At 41.8% G+C, this 19,807-nt stretch overlaps 1 long non-coding RNA gene across 6 annotated transcripts in view; it reads left to right on the top strand.

The window, feature by feature from the left end:
* The window catches only part of LOC100847951 (uncharacterized), a 413,745-nt gene that overhangs the window by 133,941 nt on the left and 259,997 nt on the right, over window positions 1-19,807 (top strand). The window lies entirely within an intron of this gene.

The following is a 19,807-nucleotide window of genomic DNA, read 5'->3' as shown; positions in this document are numbered from 1 at the left end:
GATGGTAAACTATCTGAACATCTGCCTTTAAATAATGATGTTGGATAATTCTGTACACAGGGTAGCTGGTATCCCCAGGTATAAATTGAGAAGTCCAGAGAAAAGGCCAATGAGGGTCTGCTTAGCAGCAACATTACTTTATTCTAAAATATGTTGTTAGTCACAACCAGCCCAAGACTTGATGAAACCAGAAGCCAGTTTGCAGTTCTTTACCCTTGATCTTAGTTTGGGCAACTTATTTTTGTGATTTAGGATAATTAAAAAGCCTCAAGGCTGTTGTGAGGATCAGATGAGGTAAATGTTTGTGAAAATGCTTTGGGAATTTTTATATGCTCTGCAGACTCAATTTTAGAAGTGATGGTGGAGGAGATAGTAATAAAAGTAGTGCTATGTGAAGTTTGAAAACTTGTCTAAGAATATGTGCAGCTATCGGATAATACTGGAAAAAAATTTAAACTTTCTTTAAATGCCATGTATATCACCACCTTGCTCTTGGAACACACAGGCATGAATTGAACTATGGGCTGCGTTTTGAAAAATTTAGTTGTGGTAGGTGACATTTATAAAATTATCCATGAAATTTGGGAGAACCAACGCAATGACTTCAGCAAGCACAACCGAGAGAATCTTGATTTAATGGTAACCCAGCCAATGATTAGATTAGGTGTCAGAAAAGGGGTCAAATGCATTATGGAAAAATGAGGAAGGAAGTAAAATGAGTCATTCAGTTACAGTATATTTTTACAGTTGATTATGTGGGTGGTATATTGTTTAATTCATTACAGTTTTTAAGGACCAATTTCAGGTGAAAAGCATGAATGATGGACATTCTAACCAAAGTCTAATTTCAGTTACTAGAAAGCGGTGACTTTTTAAATTCCTGTAATCTGAAGTAGGTTATGATTTTCCTGTACTGTTGGACTCTTCCAATATTTATTTTCTCTCAAATAGAAAGGTTTATTTCACTCTTCAAAAACTTGAAGGTAATTACATCATGAATTTTAATGTAGGATATTAGTATCTTAAAAAATGTGCTTGTAAGTGGCTCAGCAGTAAAGAATCTGCCTGCAGTGCAGGAACTGTGGGAGATGTGGGTTCAGTCCCTGGGTGGGAAGGATCCTCTGGAGGAGGAAATGACAACCTACTCCAGTATTCTTGCCTGGGAAATCCCACGGACAGAGGGGCTCGGCGGGCTATCCATGGGGTCGCATGGAGTCAGACACGACTGAAGCAACTGAGCACACATGTTTTAAATAAGAATTACAATAAGAATTTCTTTGAAGCTTGTCCCTTCTTTATTAAGAATAAATGCATATGTATCTGGTCATAATTGCAATGATATAACCTTTCTAAAATCTTATTACTTAGGCTACTTGCCCATCCGATGGTAAAAGTTATTATATTCAGTTGCCCTAGAAAAAGAACTCCAAGGAATTCAACAATAGCTTTCCTTAGAGGGATTTCCCAGGCAAGAATACGGAAGTGGGTTGCTATTTCCCTCTCCAGGGGATCTTCCTGACCCAGGGGCTGAACCCGGGGCTCCTACATTGCAGACAGAGTCTTTACCGACTCAGCCACCAGGGAAGTCCTTTGTGTGCAGCCTTTTGCATTTAAGTCAGCCTTGTGAATGATCTTGGTCAGCTCACAAGAGGAGGGCCAGAGGGAGGACAGGCCTCTATTTCTTTCCTCGAGAATCAACTAAGGAAATAGAAGAGAAAAGCACAGTTCCAAAGACACCAAGCTCAGAACCTGAAATTTAATTATTAGGAGAATCTGTCTCATTGGTTGGTTGCGATTCACGGAATCACATTTACTAATTGATTCGATAGATCCTTGTGTATCACCCGGCATTGTTCCAGTCCAAACTGTTTCTCTCCTCTCATGTTTGTTTCCTTCCCTAAAATTCGTAGGTAGTTATTAATTCACGTGCTTAAAACAGCCGTCCATGTTTCATACTGACCCGTAATTATCAGTGTGGAGAGTGGAGTTAACGTCATTCTTGTCAGATTTAGCCAGTGTGATTTAAGTTCTCTTTCTGTCTCACCTGCTTAAAATAGCAGAATTCTTCCTCTAATCCTTTGTCACTTTCCACCCCCCTTATTCCATCTTGTTTTCCTTCTTGGCACTTAAAGCTATTTGTCATATTAAATATTTGACTGGGTCTGTTGTCAGTCTACTAGGATATAAGCACTATATGACGAAAACTTGGAACCTATCCGTTTGGACTGGAACCGTGCCGGAAAATACACAAGGATTTGTTGAATCAGTTAATATGATTTCATGAATCACAACCAGTGAATGAGATGCAGATTCCCCTTACATTTAAATGTTAGGTTTTAAGCTTGGTATCTTTGGGACCTGTACTTTTCTCTTTCTGGCCTCAAACGCTATCTTCGTATTCTGCTGGAGGAGAAACTCCTAAAGAACATTATTTTGGGAGGAAGGAAGGCAGTAAGTGTGGGTGTCAGATTATCAAGTAAACACTGGAACCATTTTTGCCTATGATTGGGAATGTTTATTTTGTTCAAATGTATGTTTGGTCTGACCTTGGAGTTAGAGTTACTTAAGAAGTTGCATAAATGTTAATGAATGTTTATAATGTGGACCATAAGCTGAAAGCACTTAAAATATAAATATTTGAGCCATATGTTAGAAAATAACCAGAGCATTGCAGCTATTTAGGATTGTGGAGGGAAATTGCCTGATTTATTGACGAGAGCTGGGAATTTTGGAGTCCTGGGTTCTATTTCCATTCCTGCTTTTGACAGCACTTCACAAAAGGTCTGTTGAATAAATGTTTAATAGGCAGAGCTAATCCCTCTTAAAAATACTTTTATATCACTTAGACTTCTTGTGCTCCAGTTGCTCTGGCTTTATTGATGTTTTAGTCTGTTCTGCAAGTTCTTTCTTTTAAACCCATTGAGATCCTCACTTTAGTGCCTGTGTGTATGTACTTGCGGGGAGTTTTATTCCATCTTATCAGTACCTCATTAGCATTTTTCTACTTCATGTTTGTATAAGGTTCACCTAAAAACACATACAAATGAATGTGGTACTAAAAATATAAACGAGTATAACTGTACTTATGTAGAAATCTTACAAAAGAAAAGAATTAAAGATGAACTGGAGAGATTTTTGATGGCACTAGGGAATGTTCTTCCCCATGAAAGTAACCAAAGATGAGAGCTTGCTTCAACGCAAAGAAAGCAAAGAGGCTGAACCTCTCGATAAATCTTGAAAGACAACTAGGCACAAACAAGGTACCCTATTTTAAGAAAGCCCCTTCACCACCATTAGCGTTATCAGGGCTTTCATGTCTGACTTCTGTCTGGGGTGTGTTGGGTGAATTTTTAACTGAGCAGGCTTTCAACTGAAGCAGTGGAACAGACTATAAACAACAGCTAAAGCCACTTCAGAATTCCAGAGGCCTGACTCAACTCCATCTCTCATTCTCTGTACTGGCCTGTCTTGCTGGGGTTTCTCGAGGGGTGGTCCTGGGACCATCAGCATCTGATCACCAGGGGCCCTTGAAAAAAGTGCTAGAAGTTCAGGTTTTACCTGTAGACCTGCTGAATCAGAAACCATGGGGGAAGAATTTTGAAATCATTTTTAACAAGCACCACTCAAGTGACTCAAATACATTGCAATTTGAGAAGCACTGGTGTATTATTCCTGGTTGAGTGCTGTCCCTTGTCGTAAGGTAGTGGTTGATTTTTATATCTTCTTCTGGACCACAGTAGTACTGTGAATAGAGGGAAGAATGAAGGTTGTAGATGGAGAAGCTGTATGCTCATTTCCTCTGTGGGCCTGCTCTCTAGTGGGATGCCCTGTATCTACCAGACTTGAACATACTGGTGTGTATTTACAAGGAAAACCTCTGTGGATAGGAAGGAGAAACGGAACTCAGTGAGATGGTACCCACTGATCCACTTAATCACTCTGACAAGGATGCTTTCTGAGTAACCAAGCCAGATGCATTGAGTGTTCAGTGTGTCGAGGGGCTGAAATTTCAGTTCTGGGTGATTTTTTTTTTTTTAAGTTTTGCATTGTTTTTTACTAAAGTCCAGTCTGGGTGATTTTTTAAATGAGATTGTGTAGAATCTTCTCTTGTAAAGTAGCAGGTGTGGGTCTTGGAAGAGGGTTCACAATAGAAATACTGCTGGAAGTCCTAAAATGGGATATAGGATAGTTGCACCCTTTGTGATGGTTCAACGAGGAGTTTCTGTAAGGGTCTGTTTTCTCATATGTGAAATACATCCTCTCTACTGTAGAAATACAGTCTCCCCGAAACTTGCAGCAGGGGAACAGGCTTGAAAACCTATTAGTAAGGAATTCAAGGGGTTTTGAGTAATCATGGAAAAACTGAGTTTCCTTGTCTGACATTGGGCACCTGCAACAAGAGGGGAAAAAGCAGTTTCCTCAGTTGATTTAAGTCAAGAAAGTTGGTGTGCCCAGCTTCCATGACATCATCTATAAAGAGAGTTCATGGGGGAACTTTGCAAGTCAGGTTCCCTGCATGATGTGATGGAGAGGGTGACTAAGATTCTCAACTTTCTCTCTGTATATAGCCTTCACCACTGCCCATTTGGAGGGGGATTAATTAGTTGAAGCCTGATAGGGAGAACTAATTTATTTTGATTTAGGAGGATGGCTAGGTCATGAGAATTGGTTGAAATACTTTAAGAGACTCTTGGATTAGATCATGTTGCATTTTTTAAAATTGATGGGCTTGAAGAGACCCAGGGAAGAGACAAGTATGCTCTTTGCACTGATGTGACAAGACATAAGAACCTCGAGCCATAGGGCAAAGGAAGAGCTGGGCTCAGCTATTAGAAGAATTGTGCATACAAATGGAACTGATGTGTGGGCCATCTTGGAAGCTGGTGGAACTTACCCCAGACATGTGGATTCAGTGAAGTTGCATTTTCAGGAGAAGTTCATGGGTCACCTAGAGAACCAGTCCTGCCTGAAATTCCTGCTGCTGCCTTTGGAGTTAGCCACTTGTTGAATTCCAGCACAAAATGTAGATTCTGCCTCTGTCTTGCAGGCTCTTGGGAAGGCCTGTGGTGGTTTAGTCGCTAAGTTGTGTCTGACTCTTGCGACCTCATTGTCTAAGATGGGACATCTTGTTCATGTCCATGGGATTTCCCTGGCATGAATACTGGAGTGGGTTGCCATTTCCTTCTCCAGGGGATCTTCCAAACCCAGGGATCGAACCCAGGTCTCCTGCACTGCAGGTAGATTCTTTACCGACTGAGCTACCAGGGAATTCCCTGCCTCAGGCAGTATTTCTCAAGCCTTCATTCAGTTCCTGGTGCACAGTGAGTACTTGACAAAATGTGGTTCCACTCCATGAAAACATGTGCGAATGGAAGAAAAGGAATTACTTGAGAAATGCTAAAGCACTATTGCTGCCAGTGACTTTCAGACAGTTTTTCCTTCTTCCAGTTTTTACTGCAGACAACTCCTGTGTGTCCTCTTCTCTTTTCACACTGCATGCAATTGTGTGGGAGCCTGGTTTCCTCAGGAACTCTAGCCTTTAGATAGCACACATCTATGAATATTCTTGCCCTTGGAGTTTGGAAGGGGGCGTCATGGAGCAGAAAACGCTGTATTAGTGACAGATCCTATGCTTGTGCATGGGACAGGGTTAGAGAAAGCAGGACTGAGAGGTGAGGAGGGTTTTCTTTATTTTAATCCCCAATAAATAATCTGTAATCTCAGACATTTCAACAGAGCAGGCTCATGGTTTTGTTTTGAGCCCTTTCCTCTGTGTGGGTTTTCTTTTTCTTTTTTTAAAGCATAGGATGGGTGAAGAACCCAGCTATAACGACTTCATGGAACACCTGTCTGAGGACCTGCCTGGGGGCTGGGTGTTGGATAGCCCTGCTGGCTGGGGTGGTGAAGAATGAATAGACAGTTGCATGTTGCTAGAAACTCTGGAGGCCCTAGTAAATGCAGAGAACTCATGGGGGTGGGGGGGAATCTTCAGCTTCAGATGTTTTGACTTCTGCTTTTATTGCTTGGGCTTTTTGAGAAGCACAGGTTGACTTAAGATTAGCTGAAGCAGCATCTTAATTGAACAAGTAACAGCTATTGGGACGACCAAATATAATTAACTTTGATGTTTTCGAATTCCTTTTCCATTCTTTGGTTTGCCTGTGCTTTGATCCTTAATGATGTGTGCACAATGAATTGCCCTGGATGAGAAATGCCTGTGTTCATATTAAATATTACCAGACCATTCTTTTCATTGAGTGCCGGGGCATTTTCACCTCATGGCAAGATGAATTGGTAAGGAACACACTGTACTCCGGTAAGTATGTTTTCAGTTGAAATAACAGCCAGTAATATCACAAATTCAGGGACAGAATAAACTCTCTCCCAAGGCCTAGACAAATATTTGTGATGTTAGGAAATGCAGTAGGTTGTGAAGCTAGATCCAAAAGATGGAAAATTTCACTGTTATTAATCACGAAGCAAGCTCACTAGCTCTGCGCTTCCTTGTGTGTAACTTTGCCTGTGGTATTCCTGACTTGGATAGTTGCAAATTCACTAGGTGTTCATTTTCCTGCAAGTTTTATTCCTCTTACTGTAAACTTAAAGTTACTGATAAAAATTGAATCAGAAGATAGGTGCTGTGGTTCTCTGGTCACTTGTTACTTGTTTTGGGAAAGTCACTTGCCTGAACCTCAGTTTTCTGACTTGTGAAGTGGGATTGCTATGGGATCAAATGACATAAATATGTGAAAATGTCTTGAACACGTTAAAATTCCTTGTAAATAGGGTTCTAGAGTTATGCATGGAGAAGGGCAGCCCAGACTAAGCAGAATAGCATGCGTGCTGCTTTTTCAAGGTGTAATCCTTTATTTCCCACATCCTTGGTAAGAAATTCCCTTCTTTAGGTGTCTCCCCTTCATGTAAGTCTGCTTCCACTTGTCTTATCATTATATCTTTTATTTTGGGACCTGTGGCTATTAGGTGACAGACTGGAGTACGCTGATAAATTGTTTGAAAATTGTTGCTGGTTCAATAAGCCACAATCCGTCAGAAGAAGTAAATACAACTTTTATGGTTTTTCATCATTTCTTCCTTTCCTTTACCCATCGTTTTGGAACAGAAATGCTGAAATTTTGGCACATCAGCCCACATTTCTAGGTCAAATTATGGACACAGGCATTTGGACTCTTTTATCTAGAAAATGATGTTTTTTAAAAAAATTTATTTTCAGGATGAGCTGATTTGGCAGCACATGTTTAATCACCTTTTTCATTTAAGGCTTAAGGACTGAAATAAGCGCCTCCAGATTTATTCTGCTCTTGCACCCATTATGTGTGTTGAAACTGGGTTCTCCTGTAATTTGGTTTGCATTTTTATATTTTGATCATCATCTCACTGGTGGTTAGTTCAGGCAGGTGAGTTGAAGCAATTCCTTGAAGCTTGATTGCTTCATTACATACATACATTACATACATACATATCCACTCATTTCTCACGTAAAAATCATGCACCCTTCACACATACGACCTAATCCTTGCAGTGAGTGTGTACTAAGTACTAGATGACTGCGCTGGCATTTAGAAGAGCCCCCCCGCCCCAGCTGTCTTAGATGTGTTTTGTTTTGTTCTGTGTGACATCAAATTTACACTTGTCCTTTTTCTCTTAGAGACAAGCTGTGGGAAGGAAAAGGCAAGATCATAACATGAAGACTGAATGTGTTTCTCAATCTTCACATCCTTAACTGGTCTCTTTGATGCATTTGAGTTCGCTCTGAAATGTTTGGGGAGGAAGGCAGGCAACCCGTGATAATCAAAGGGGAAGAAAGCTCAGGGTAGGACTCGGTGACATTTGAGGCTGAGTTTTGGAGCTGTTGCAAGAGTTATTGCTGCCTGGGACTGTTTGGCCTGGCGACATGTCAGAGCCATTAACTTCAGAATAACAGACCCTTTAAGAGAATGTCCTCTTTTAAAAAATTCCTTGTTAACTTAATTTATAGAAGGGGAGAGGAGGCGTTAGGGAGCAAAGAGCTGGGAGCCTGGAGCTGAGTTTAGGAAAAAACACATGCACATGAATGCTGGGATTATGTGAAAAATTAAAAGAGAAAAAGAAAAAAAAATAACAAAAAACCCCAGCTCTGCCTCTGTTCTCACCGGCTTGTCCTACTGGACATGTAATCACCTCCTTGGTGATGGCTTTGGAAGCTTAGTCCCTAACGTGGATCCCAGACGGGAAATCTTCAGCTCTAATTAAGCTTTGGCTTATTTTGATTCTCTTCCAACCTTGTGGTTCGGATAGCTTTGTGTATATAATCTTTTGCTAGCAGCTTTTCCCACAGTCAGGAGAATGTACCTCTGCAGTGTTGATCCTTACCTGAAAGGCTTTGGCCACCATCTCGCAGGAAGTGGCTGACTGATGTGCAGGCCTCTCCTGCTGGTCCCTTCACTGTATTTGGGACATGGAAAGAATAAACCAGCCACCATTATTAATAGATGAATGGGAATAGACAGGACTGTCTGGTATCCTGCAGCCATGAGAACACATGAGGGTTGGCCATTCCTTTTTCTCGTAAATGTGTTTTTTTTTCCTGCCTTCCCCTTTCTGGGGAGAACAGGAGGGAGGGATGAAGACAGAGTTTAATCTACTAATGAAATCGTTTGAAAATAATTGATCCTGCCCATTTGTCATGTGTTCAGATGCAAAGGAAGGAAGAATGTCTTCATGTTGTCATTGTGAGGCAGTGATGTTGTTGCCATGGTGCTATGTATGCAGCGCCATGTAGCAGAGGAAAAAGAGCCTAATGTGGGTCCCGGGGAGGCTGAGGGAAACCATCCTAACAAAGTGTCATTTTTGGCTGAGAATTCAAGTAAATATTTGCCAGCTTTTGAAGTGCAGTGTGGTGTTTTTGTAGAAGGAACATCATAGAAAATGATATGGGGAATGAAGAGATCTGTCCACAAGTAGTTGACAATTTCTAGAAGTCATTCACTTTATTTAATATGTATTTATTGTGCACTTATTTGCACCAAGTGCTGTCCTAGGTACCACGAGTTTTACTGGTGAACAAGCTGAGAGAGTCAATAGAATCTTGTGATGGATTGCCTTTGGGAGGGGACATCTCAAGGTATTTAACATGGACACCTAGATTTTTTAAAATTTGTTTTTGGCTGCACTGCGTGTTCGTTGCTGTGCACAGGCTTTCTCTAGTTGCAGTGGATGGGGCTGCTCTCTACCTGTGTGTAGTCTTCTCATTGCTTTTGCAGAGTGCAGGCTCTCGGGTGTGTGGGCTTCAGTGCATATGGTGCACAGGCTTAGTTGTTCCGTGGCGTGTGGAATCTTCCTGGACCAGGGATCAAGCCCATATCCCCTGCATTGGCAGGCAGACTCTTAACCACTAGACCGCCAGAGAAGTCCTGGACACCTGGATTGATGGCGGTCCACCTACCAATCAAGGAGGAGCCAACTAAGCTTCTGGGGTGGGGTGGGGAGCAGAGGTGGCCACGATGTGGGTGGGAGATGATGAGACCCTTTGGCTGCACTCCCTTGATGGATCTCAGGGAGATGTTAAGGGGGTGTAGTTGGATGGACAGCTTTGGAGTTCAGAGCAAAGGTGGTTACAAGCGTGTAGATGGACTTCCCAGGTGGTGCTAGTGATAAAGAATCCCACCTGCTAATCCAGGAGACTGAAGAGATGCGGATTCTATCCCTGGGTTGGGAAGATCCCCTGGAGTAGGAAATGGCAACCTGCTCCAGTATTCTTGCCTGAAAAACCCCTTGGATGGAGGGGCTTGGCAGGCTACAGTCCATGGGGGGTGCAGAGTCAGACACGACTGAGTGACTGAACATAACGAATGTATAGGTAGTAACTGAAACGACGGACGAGACTAACTAGGGAAAGAGCAGAAACTAAGGAAGGAAAAAGGCTTCTGGGCCAGTGTCACTGAACAATATTTCATGGCCAGGTAGGAGGGGATGAGCTCCTAAACCATACTAAGACTCAGGAATGAAAGGAAGGTAAGAAAAATCGGGGGAGTGTGTTGCTATAAAAGTCAAGGGAAAAGAACATTAAAGGAGACACCAGCTGCAGACAGAAGATGAGAAAAGCCAAATGTCTACTGGATTTAGAGACATAGATCATGGTCACTTTGGAGGTATGCAGGTGGAGTGATTGAATAGAAGCTAGGTTGTTGGGGAGAGGAGGCTGATTTTATTTATTTACTTTGGTTGTAATTGATTGGAGGAACACTGCTGGCATTAGGGAGCGGAGCCCAAGGTGGAGAGGATGGAGGTACTTTGCGATGCATGGGCTAGGCCTGTGCTTAACATGCTTTCCTTGGAGGGTGGGTAGGTGGCAAGGCTGTGAGTTCTCGTTTGGGCATGCTGATGCTTAGATTCCTGTCTTGTCTGTAAGTGGAGGTGTGAATATAACCATAGGTGATGTACTTTAGGAGAGTAGTCCAGAGATTAGAATGAGACTTACTCATAAAAGGTGGTAGCTAAAGCTGTTCAAGTGGTAGATTGTTCCCCGAGGAGCGCATAGAACTTGCATTAAAATAAGTATATGTGGGCTTGTTTTTCCTCCCTGTTTTTAAGCAAATTTTACTCCCTGAGGATTCAAGACTCCTTTTAGGAGTGGTGGTTTTGATTATTGGAAGACAGCATGAGTTGAAAAATCAGGTAAAGGAGATGTAGTTGTCTTTGCTGAATAAGCTTATTTGGGGTGTAGCATGGGAGACCCCTAAACCTGATATACGACCGCTCAGTCCAGTCTGGGGACCAAAGATGTGCCTGAAAGAGGCTGGTGACATGGATTATGACATTGGATTATGACATAGGAAGAAAGTTTATAGAAATGGCATCTATGAGACTTCCTGGAATTGGTTTTTTTTTTTTTTTTTTTTCACGTTTGCATTTGCCTTTTCCTTAACAATACACATATTCTAGCCTTTGACATGATCATCCTTTAGGTTGAGGCATTAGTAAGGAGATTCTGGCATTGTTACCCAATAGTCACTTCCCAGGCAATTCCTTCCTTTCACTCATTCACATCTGAACTTGCAAATAAAATATAAAATTAAACAGACTGACTTTGTTTACCTGTTGACCTCTGTGTGTCAGAAATCACACCATTCTGTTTTATCCTCCTTTCTCTCTGTTAAGAGAAGTCGCAAAGTTATTCCTTAAATGAAATCTGTATATTTCTCTCTTTCCTCTGATAATTGAGTAACAAATAGGGCAAGTGCTTTTTCAAATGTGTCTTAGTCAACAGTAAGTGCCTTGAGTTAGAAGTCCAAGGTCGCCAGCCCTTAGCATGGTTTCACTGCTGGTGAGTTTCACTTTTGCAGTTTAAAATCACAAAGTCATAGCCTCCAGAGACTGACTTCACAGGGGAGAGTCTACATATTTAAAAGCCTTTCTGCAGTGCCAACTGGGGCTAATGTTGTGTCAGCATTTCCATCCTAATTCCCAACATTCGAGGGTTTATAATGAGACTGTTAAGTTTCACCACAAACTGAAGCTTGGTATGTAAGAGTGGAGCCTGAAGCAAACTTTTTCATGAAAAAAAAAAAAAATGCAGTTTCTCTATAAAACCACTATTAAAAGAAGCAAAGCTAGTGATTATTGTTGTTATAGTACCCAAGCTGCTTGGTTTACTTAATACTGCAGGGACATTAGTCTGTAACATAAACCAATCACTGCGGGAGTTTGGGAAAAAGACAATGAATGTGAATATTTAATTTTGAAGGGTGTCTGTCTGAGCAATTGAAAACATTTTCTTCTCAATTTTAGTATAATTTTCAAGGCTTGTTTGTCTAACTGTCCCGTGGGGCAACAAAAATGCTTGGGACTCATGATAATGAACTCGATAGAAATACCCAAATGCTGAGGACCTGAGGCAAAGCCCTTTTTTCTCATCGTACGAACCAGAGCCATGACGCAGGTTGATGAGATCGCTGTGTAACCCGGGGCTGCCCTCGAGTTGGGGCTGTCTTGACTGAGTAATGTGCTTTCACTTCCAGGTGAACTTGATCCTGAAGGACTGTTGTAGGGAGAGCAGATACCTTGAGATATATTTGTGTGCGGTAATGATGATGGGTTTCTGTGGATCCACCCCCTGCTCTGGCCTCCCTGTGACTAGTTGGAAGCATATGCAAGATGCTAATTTGAGTTAAGCACAAAATGTATGGCCTTGGAACAGAAGCAGAGTGACTCACATACGGATGAACCCATGACTCTGGCCTCTCTAACACTCGACGTTTAAATCACCTAAATTGCTTAGCCCCCCGGGTTAATGGAATGAAAGCTAAAGATAACCTTGTGTGGGTCAAGTCCTGCCAATCTTGTCCTCCCTCCACTGTGTTGTCCATTGACATTTATTCCATTTTTCTTTTTACCTTGTATTGACTCATCTCTACTTTTTTTTCCCCCCATCTTCATCTCCTCTACTTGATGGATCTTCTCTTTGCTCTTCCTTAGTCCAATAATTTAGACCCAGGAGCTCTTTGTAGAGATCCTGCTAAATGCTAGATGATGAGCTCCATGTTATCACATTCATTCCAGAATTTTAATGTGTGTGTATGTGTGTGCGTGTGCTCAGTCATGTCTGACTCTCTGTGACCCCATGGACTATAACCTGCTAGATTCCTCTGCCCTTGAAATTTTCTAGGCAAGAATACTGGAGTGGGTTGCCATTTTCTACTCCAGGGGATCTTCCCGACCCAGGGATTGAACCTAAACCTCTTACGTCTCCTGCGTTGGCAGGTGGATTCTTTACCACTGGTGTGACAATGAAATAACATACATACATATATACCGGAGAAGGCAATGGCACCCCACTCTAGTACTCTTGCCTGGAAAATCCCGTGGATGGAGGAGCCTGGTAGGCTGCAGTCCATGAGGTCGCTAAGAGTCGGACACGACTGAGCGACTTCACTTTCACTTTTCACTTTCATGCATTGGAGAAGGAAATGGCAACCCGCTCCAGTGTTCTTGCCTGGAGAATCCTAGGGATGGGGGAGCATGGTGGGCTGCCATCTCTGGGGTTGCACAGAGTTGGACACGACTGAAGCGACTTAGCAGCAACAGCGGTACATATATACACATATAATTAACAAATATGTATTAAATAAGCTGAGGTATATTAAATATAAGGGTTTATTTGAGCAAAAATTGATTTGAATCGGGCAGCATCCAATCTAGGAGGCAGAAAGAAGCTGTAGAAAATGAAAGACTTTTATAGTTAGAAGGGAGCAGGAACAGGGAAGTTATAATGGACAACAAAATTGGGTTATTGTAAGGTTACTTTCCTCTCAGGGATGGCAGGGGTCTGTCAGGCACCGAACTTGTGCCAGTCAGGTGAAATCAGACTGAGTGGTTTAAGATTCCATTTGAGGGAGAGCCGAAACTCTAAGTTAAGCCTCGTTTTGATAATATGGAGCTTAGCATATGTGACTCCATTTGGGGACTTTTTTTTTGAACAGTAGTTATGTTGGTTATCAGACTCCAGATATTTCTGCAACTGAAAAACATACCCAGTTATGCTGTTTAGGTTACAGGGTTGCAGAAAATTCTAATGAATTAGAAAAATCCTTTCTGGTAACAGGGCACTTTTTGGTGAGCAGATGAGGGCTGGCTGCATGTCCTGCTCATCCCTTTGCTTAGGGCATAGGCATGTAGGGCAGAGCCCTGTGGGGTGACCCTGAGAATGTTATCAGTGATCATTAAGCCACTTTCCAATGTGTTTTTCTCTATTACTCAACGTGACCCCAGTTTTAGGAAAAAAGTCACAAATACTCCAGGGATAACAAAGTATTTTTAATATAATGCAAAATTATTTGATATGTGTGTATTCTGTATAGCTATGCATGCACGTAACTGAACTTTCAGATGTCTGGAAGAAGCAAATGGTCTGAGGAAATACTTGTGCAGATATCTGACTGTTCATATTAAATGTGACTTGCCGGCAAGTGTTAGCCAGGCCTCTGAGCATGGCCTGTGGTCCTTTTTTCTCCACCCTCAGTACTTTAGAAGGTAAGTTTCAAGCACAGACACTATTTTATATTGAGAGCTACAAGTGCCTGGGGTAGGCCCCTTCTATTCATGAAGTGTGATGGTTGTCAATTGGAATTATATGCCTGGATAAAGACGTATCTTAGTCGTTTTGTTTTTATGTAACTCATATCCTAGCTTTCTCTGCAAATCCAGTGACTTAACTATAATTAGATAAATTAAGAACTAAATCCAGGATATAGGGAAACCAGGACTACTTAAGGTACTGAATTTATTGTGGACTTCTTTGTGAGTGCTTAAAAATGGGCTTTATTAATTGCGCCTTCTCCATACCTGGTCCTTTTCCATATTCAGTCATTTTCTGTCTCCTTTGTATGGGGAACAAGACCCATAGTGCTGATAAAACCACATCCTCCTTTAATCTCAACTGTTTGATATTAATGCTATAAACACTATGCTGACGCAGCCTATTAATTGCGAATGTAAGGGAACATCACTGTGAATCTTCTGCTCCAAATAGGAGACGTTACTTTTGTATGGAGACTAAAGCATATGAAGTGAGATGCAAACCATTCAGATGAAATGCTCACAAGAACCGACTTAGGTCATTGTAAACATAACGAACAATTTGGCCATCTTGGAGTACAGCGTTTGAGTATAAAACGTTAACTCTGGAAGTTGTCTTTTTCCTTTGAAAATGATGGGCAGTTCCTTAGCAGTGACTCACTTCCTGTTTGGGGGGGACAGGACGTTAGATAACTGGGAAGGCCTGTGTGTGTCTACTGGCTTTGCAAGTGGGTCAGGTTTCCGTTGCTCATCCAAGGAACGGGGAATCAAGTTTTGCCTCTTGTTAAACAAGAGCAGTCTTATTAGAAAGCTGTTCTTCAGTGGTGGTTTACCCCTAAAATCTGTGGGTCTATTCTGTGACCCTGGCTTTACTTTTTTATAAAATTATGAATTTCAGTTGATCTTCTCTAAATGTAACAAGGACAGTTCATGTGTGTAAGAAGTGACTCATAGCAACTTACAGATGCATTTCCTTTACAGACCACTCCCCAGCTTGCCAAGGTGTCTAAAAATGAGTCTTAAGTGGGATTTAAAATTCCTTTCCTTACATTTCAAACCTATCTTTATTTCTGTTGTACACTTCAAATGCACAATGAAAATAACACCCTTATTAGATTTGACCATTGATTTCTTCCAAACAGTATTCTTTTCCCATCAGTGGGGACTACATCCTTGGGCTTGGGAAGGGGAAGAAAGGAACATGGTTGTTCTTCAAGGTGGTGTTCTCATATTTTGGGACTACCCCTTACTCATTTCTTAAACTTTTTCTCATGAATTCAGAAGCAGACATGATGATCCTTCATTATACAAAGGGATCACATAAAGATGGATTTCAATGAAAAGACAAAAGCTTACTGTGAGATGAGTACAAATGGTGCCTCCTAAGATATCATATACCAACTGCTTGGTTATATTGAGGAAAGAATCCACGATAAAGATGACAAAGGAAGTAGATACTGTGATACGTAAACATACATGAAGGCTTGGGTTCACCTGTGTGTATTGGATCAGATGATTGGACAATTATTATCCAATGTTCTTATGATCATGCAGTCTAACTGTATAGCTTGTGAAATCATAACGGGTCCACATTCAGTGTGCCATTTCTGACTTGTGGATGTTGGGAATATGTATGTTGGATTGGAGTTGGAAATCCTAAGGTATAACCAACAGCCTTCCCTTTGAAGAACTGGGGGAAAGAAAGACGAGGTTACAAGCATGGAACATTGAGTAAGGGAGTGTGGCTATAATAAACAGGATGCATATTTTTGATGTCTCACTGCCTCTTGCACCTGGCCACATCTGGCCCTACCTTTGCTTGCACACCCATGGTACCACTGGCCAGTAAGTCCAGGCCTCAGGATGCTCACCAGCTCTTGCACCCTGTGTCAAGGCTAATTCCATTACCGAGATTAGCTGCATGTGAATAACTTATCTGTGACAATTAAAAAAGCCACAGTTGGCTTTTTTTTTCTGTTGCCAGCCTGCCACTGTCTGCAGTCGTTAGTTGGCCTGTGCTGCGGGAATATAAAATTTAAAATCATTCTAAACTAAACTTAATTAGGGAGAGAAGTTTGTTGCCAACTTGCCACCCTCATATAATACAACTAAAACCAAATGGAAATGATTTTTGGATGATCCAAATTAGTTTCCTCTTCTGCCAAATACCACGGAGCCCCAAGATTAGAGAGTAACACAAGGCCTCCTAATAGGTAGGTTTTGGAAAGGATTCTCTCCATCTTAGGAAAGGGCATTGGGAAGAATGCCCTTTTAGGAGCACTTAAATATTTATTTTTGGATTTTTGATACCAGCATATTGGCTTCTTATTTGTTCCTTCATTGTTGAGTGCTCAGATTTTCCTCTCTTGCTTTTGATTTTTATCTTGGCAAATTTTTATAACTTTGAAAATAACAGCACCCATTGCTTAGCATATGGGACAGGACTCTTGTTTCCCTCTTGTGTGTGGTTTCTTTTGTTTTGTTTTTAAGAAAGCAAGTAAAACTTTTTTTTTCTTTTCTCCCTGTTCTTCTAGGCCTCAGTGACCTAAGGATTAGGGGGTCTTAGGTCAGATTCTTTTCTTTTTTGCTTCACACACAATTGTCTTTCCCTTATATTGGGATCCTTGTGACTTGAATGGGGATTCTGCGAGGAGCAGCATGTATATGGGTTGTGTATAAACTACATAAGTTTTAAGATGTGGCAGGAAGAATCTCTATGCTTTGGCCTAGGTGGGGGCATGTAAGAAATAAGATGACTTTGCTTACATAGCCCCTAAATAATGAGGACCGCAATTCCTCTTTTCCCTTTGAATCTAATTGGTTTCCTTTGGACCGGATTTAGTGATGAAAAGGGTCAGGCTACAGTCACTGTCTTTGCATGTTTTTGGCATGTAGAAAAGGAGGCTTGTCAGAGCCAAACCAAAAGAAGCTTGTAGACACTGAATTTGCCCTGAGCAGATTATTAATTTCTTTTTCTCCTTGTACATTATTAAATCTGTTGGAAAGAGACATCAGCTCAAGAGCTGTCACTCTGGCTCCAGGCCAGCATGCCAAATTCTGTCATCTTCTGCGGCATGGCCAAGCATCTTTATTACATGTTACAATTCTGGGATTGGGCTGGATCCAGCAGTCCTGATACAGCATCAGATGGTTAGGGGTGTGGAAAAGGAAAAGGGTTATATTCATCTCCTGGCGAGGTTTTGCGAGAAGTGTCAGAGCAGTATGCGTGTTGCACTTGTTTAGGGCACAGATTTCTTTTTTTTTTTTTTTCCTTCATAGATGCCATAAACATCTTGTCTGTGCTGTCTCGAATTTGAATCACATTATCCATTTCTGCTCATACAGATTGAGTTTAGACTGAAGACAAATTTGGGCCATACTCCCGTTCTGGGCACAGCATTTCCCAGCAGCTTGGTAGTTAGGACCAGCCTTGAGAGCATAGTCAGCATCACATATGTGCTGGTTTCATTCCATTGCCCTGTTCCTGGGGCCCTGTGATGACGCTTGGCTTCCATTGATCTGGAGGAGTGGGGAGCTCCGCTCATGAACTGTTGTGTCCGCACTGGCCCAGGACTGACCATTGCAGGGTTAACTTTTTCTCTCTCCTTCAACATTGCTTTAGAGTGGGAGGAAGTAATGGGAGTAGAGAATAGTTTGAAAAAAAAAAAAAAGAGGGGGAAAAAGGATTGCATTCATTTCTTGAGTATAGGGAGCCTTGACCCTGTCTTTTGCAAGCAGTCTCTCTTTCCTGCCCTTCGGGTTTTTTGCAGATGAAGCCTTGGCTTTGGTTTGTCAGTGAGGACTATTGTGAAGCTCCAGAGGGCATTCAGCAGCAGCTTCACAGGAAGCAATGACACAAGGTCCCAGGCACTCTCCCCCACTTTCCACTTTTTGTTTTGGAACTGCCAGAAAATGGGCTGGGATGAGGAAGAAGAGAGACTGAGGTTCCTCCCCACCACCCCCCACTCCCAGTTTGGCTGCTGAATGAAAGCAGGCACTTTATTTAGAAGTGAGTAGGGAGGAAAATGCAGCTTAGGGTTGACACCCTTCTGGTGCTTACCCATAAATATGAAATGGTGTTAGAACACCCGACACCAGAGAGCTTTCTGATTGGCTGTTGGTGACGTCAGCTTGTCATTAATACTGGGCTCAGAAAATAAACTGATCCGCCTGTTTTCTTTTTCTTTCTTTCCCTCTTTTTTTGAAAAGCTGAAACGTCTAAAATCCATTTTGTAATCTAAAATGAGGCACTTCAGTCAGAGCGTTTTGAAAGAATATTCCATTTCTCATGTGTTCAGAGTTGTTTTGGCCTTCACTTGAGAGCCGCCATAATCAGCCACAAGTATTCAGCCTGACTTGTCTTATTGCTTCCAAGTAAGGCAGGCGCTTTTCAACACCTGGGCACCAACAGTTGCCATCTGCCCACATTAAGTGCTAATGCGGTAGATGGGGATGCTTTCCTGTGTCAGCCTTCAAATGTTCAGAGTCCGGGTTGACACTTCTGGGGATAGGAGGGATGTGGATGGGTAATGAAAAGTACTTTTTACAATTTTCTTAAGCCCTAATTTTATTTCCCTTTCTCTGATAACCCTGCAGTTAATGTAAACTGGCCCACTTTTCCACTTCATGCATGCTCATCTCATCATCTAATTACATGATGGTATTTCAGCTGAGGGATCACACTTGTGGCATGTCCAGACCGTGTGTGCGTGCGTGTGTATAAAACCCAAAAGCATTCTTGCTGCGCAGGACTGGAATTCTCAGAAAAGCCACTGCCCCAGCATTTCTTTGACCCCTGCATTGATTGGTGACCCTTGGAGGTCTGGGAAGGTTTGACAGTCTTCATTCCCTCCTGGCTCTCTCTGATGGAAGGGAGATATGCTGTGTTTCGATTAACTATTGGGAAGCATTTTGAGTAAATACAGCTCTATGTGTTTTTTAAGAAACGAAATCTAGAACTGTCCTTTGGGAGGGGAAGCCATGATTCTTTATCGTCATAAATTTTGGCTAGAATTATCTTAGGTTATGGAAATTAACTTGGCTTATGAAGAATCATTTAATAATGCCCTCTTTTGTCAATGTTTTCTTTGAGAGACTCTCCTAATATCATGAACAAATGTCATATAAATTCACTGCTCTTCTCTAGAAACTGTTTCTTACTATGAAATGAACCTAGGGTTTACTTCATCACTGAAGAAATGCTTCTCCAAGGTGATTTTGTGCACGCCGTGGCTGTGTTGTTTCGATTCACGAAATGCAGAGCAAGCAGGTGTAACTGATTTATGCCATGCAGTTGTAGCTCTCCTTATAGGGGGATGTCGCACTGCTTCTCAAAATTTCCCTCATTTTAGCAAGGTTAGAAACCACAGACTTAGTGGCCTTTGGGGTCAAAGGGAAAAGAAAAAGACAATGAGTCCCTTTCATTCTTACAAGTCGCTGTTGTTCAGTTGCTAAGTCGTGTCCAACTCTTTGCGACCCCATGGACTGCAGCACTCCAGGCTTCCCTGTCCATCACCATCTCCCAGAGCTTGCTCAAACTTATGTCCATTGAGTTGGTGATGCCATCCAATCATCTCATCATAGGTTATTTCCCAGGTTAGAGCTCTGTCTAGAGCTCTGTCCCTGACAGGCATTAATTCCCTGTGAGCTGAAACAAGAAGTGATAGAAACATGCAAAAGCCTTTCAGGAACAGATTTTTGAAGGCGATGAATCACCCAAATCGGTGTCCCGCCC

The sequence above is a fragment of the Bos taurus genome, chromosome 23 (assembly GCF_002263795.3).
Source record: "Bos taurus isolate L1 Dominette 01449 registration number 42190680 breed Hereford chromosome 23, ARS-UCD2.0, whole genome shotgun sequence".
NCBI lineage: Eukaryota > Metazoa > Chordata > Mammalia > Artiodactyla > Bovidae > Bos > Bos taurus.
This window is presented reverse-complemented; position numbering and strand designations above follow the sequence as displayed.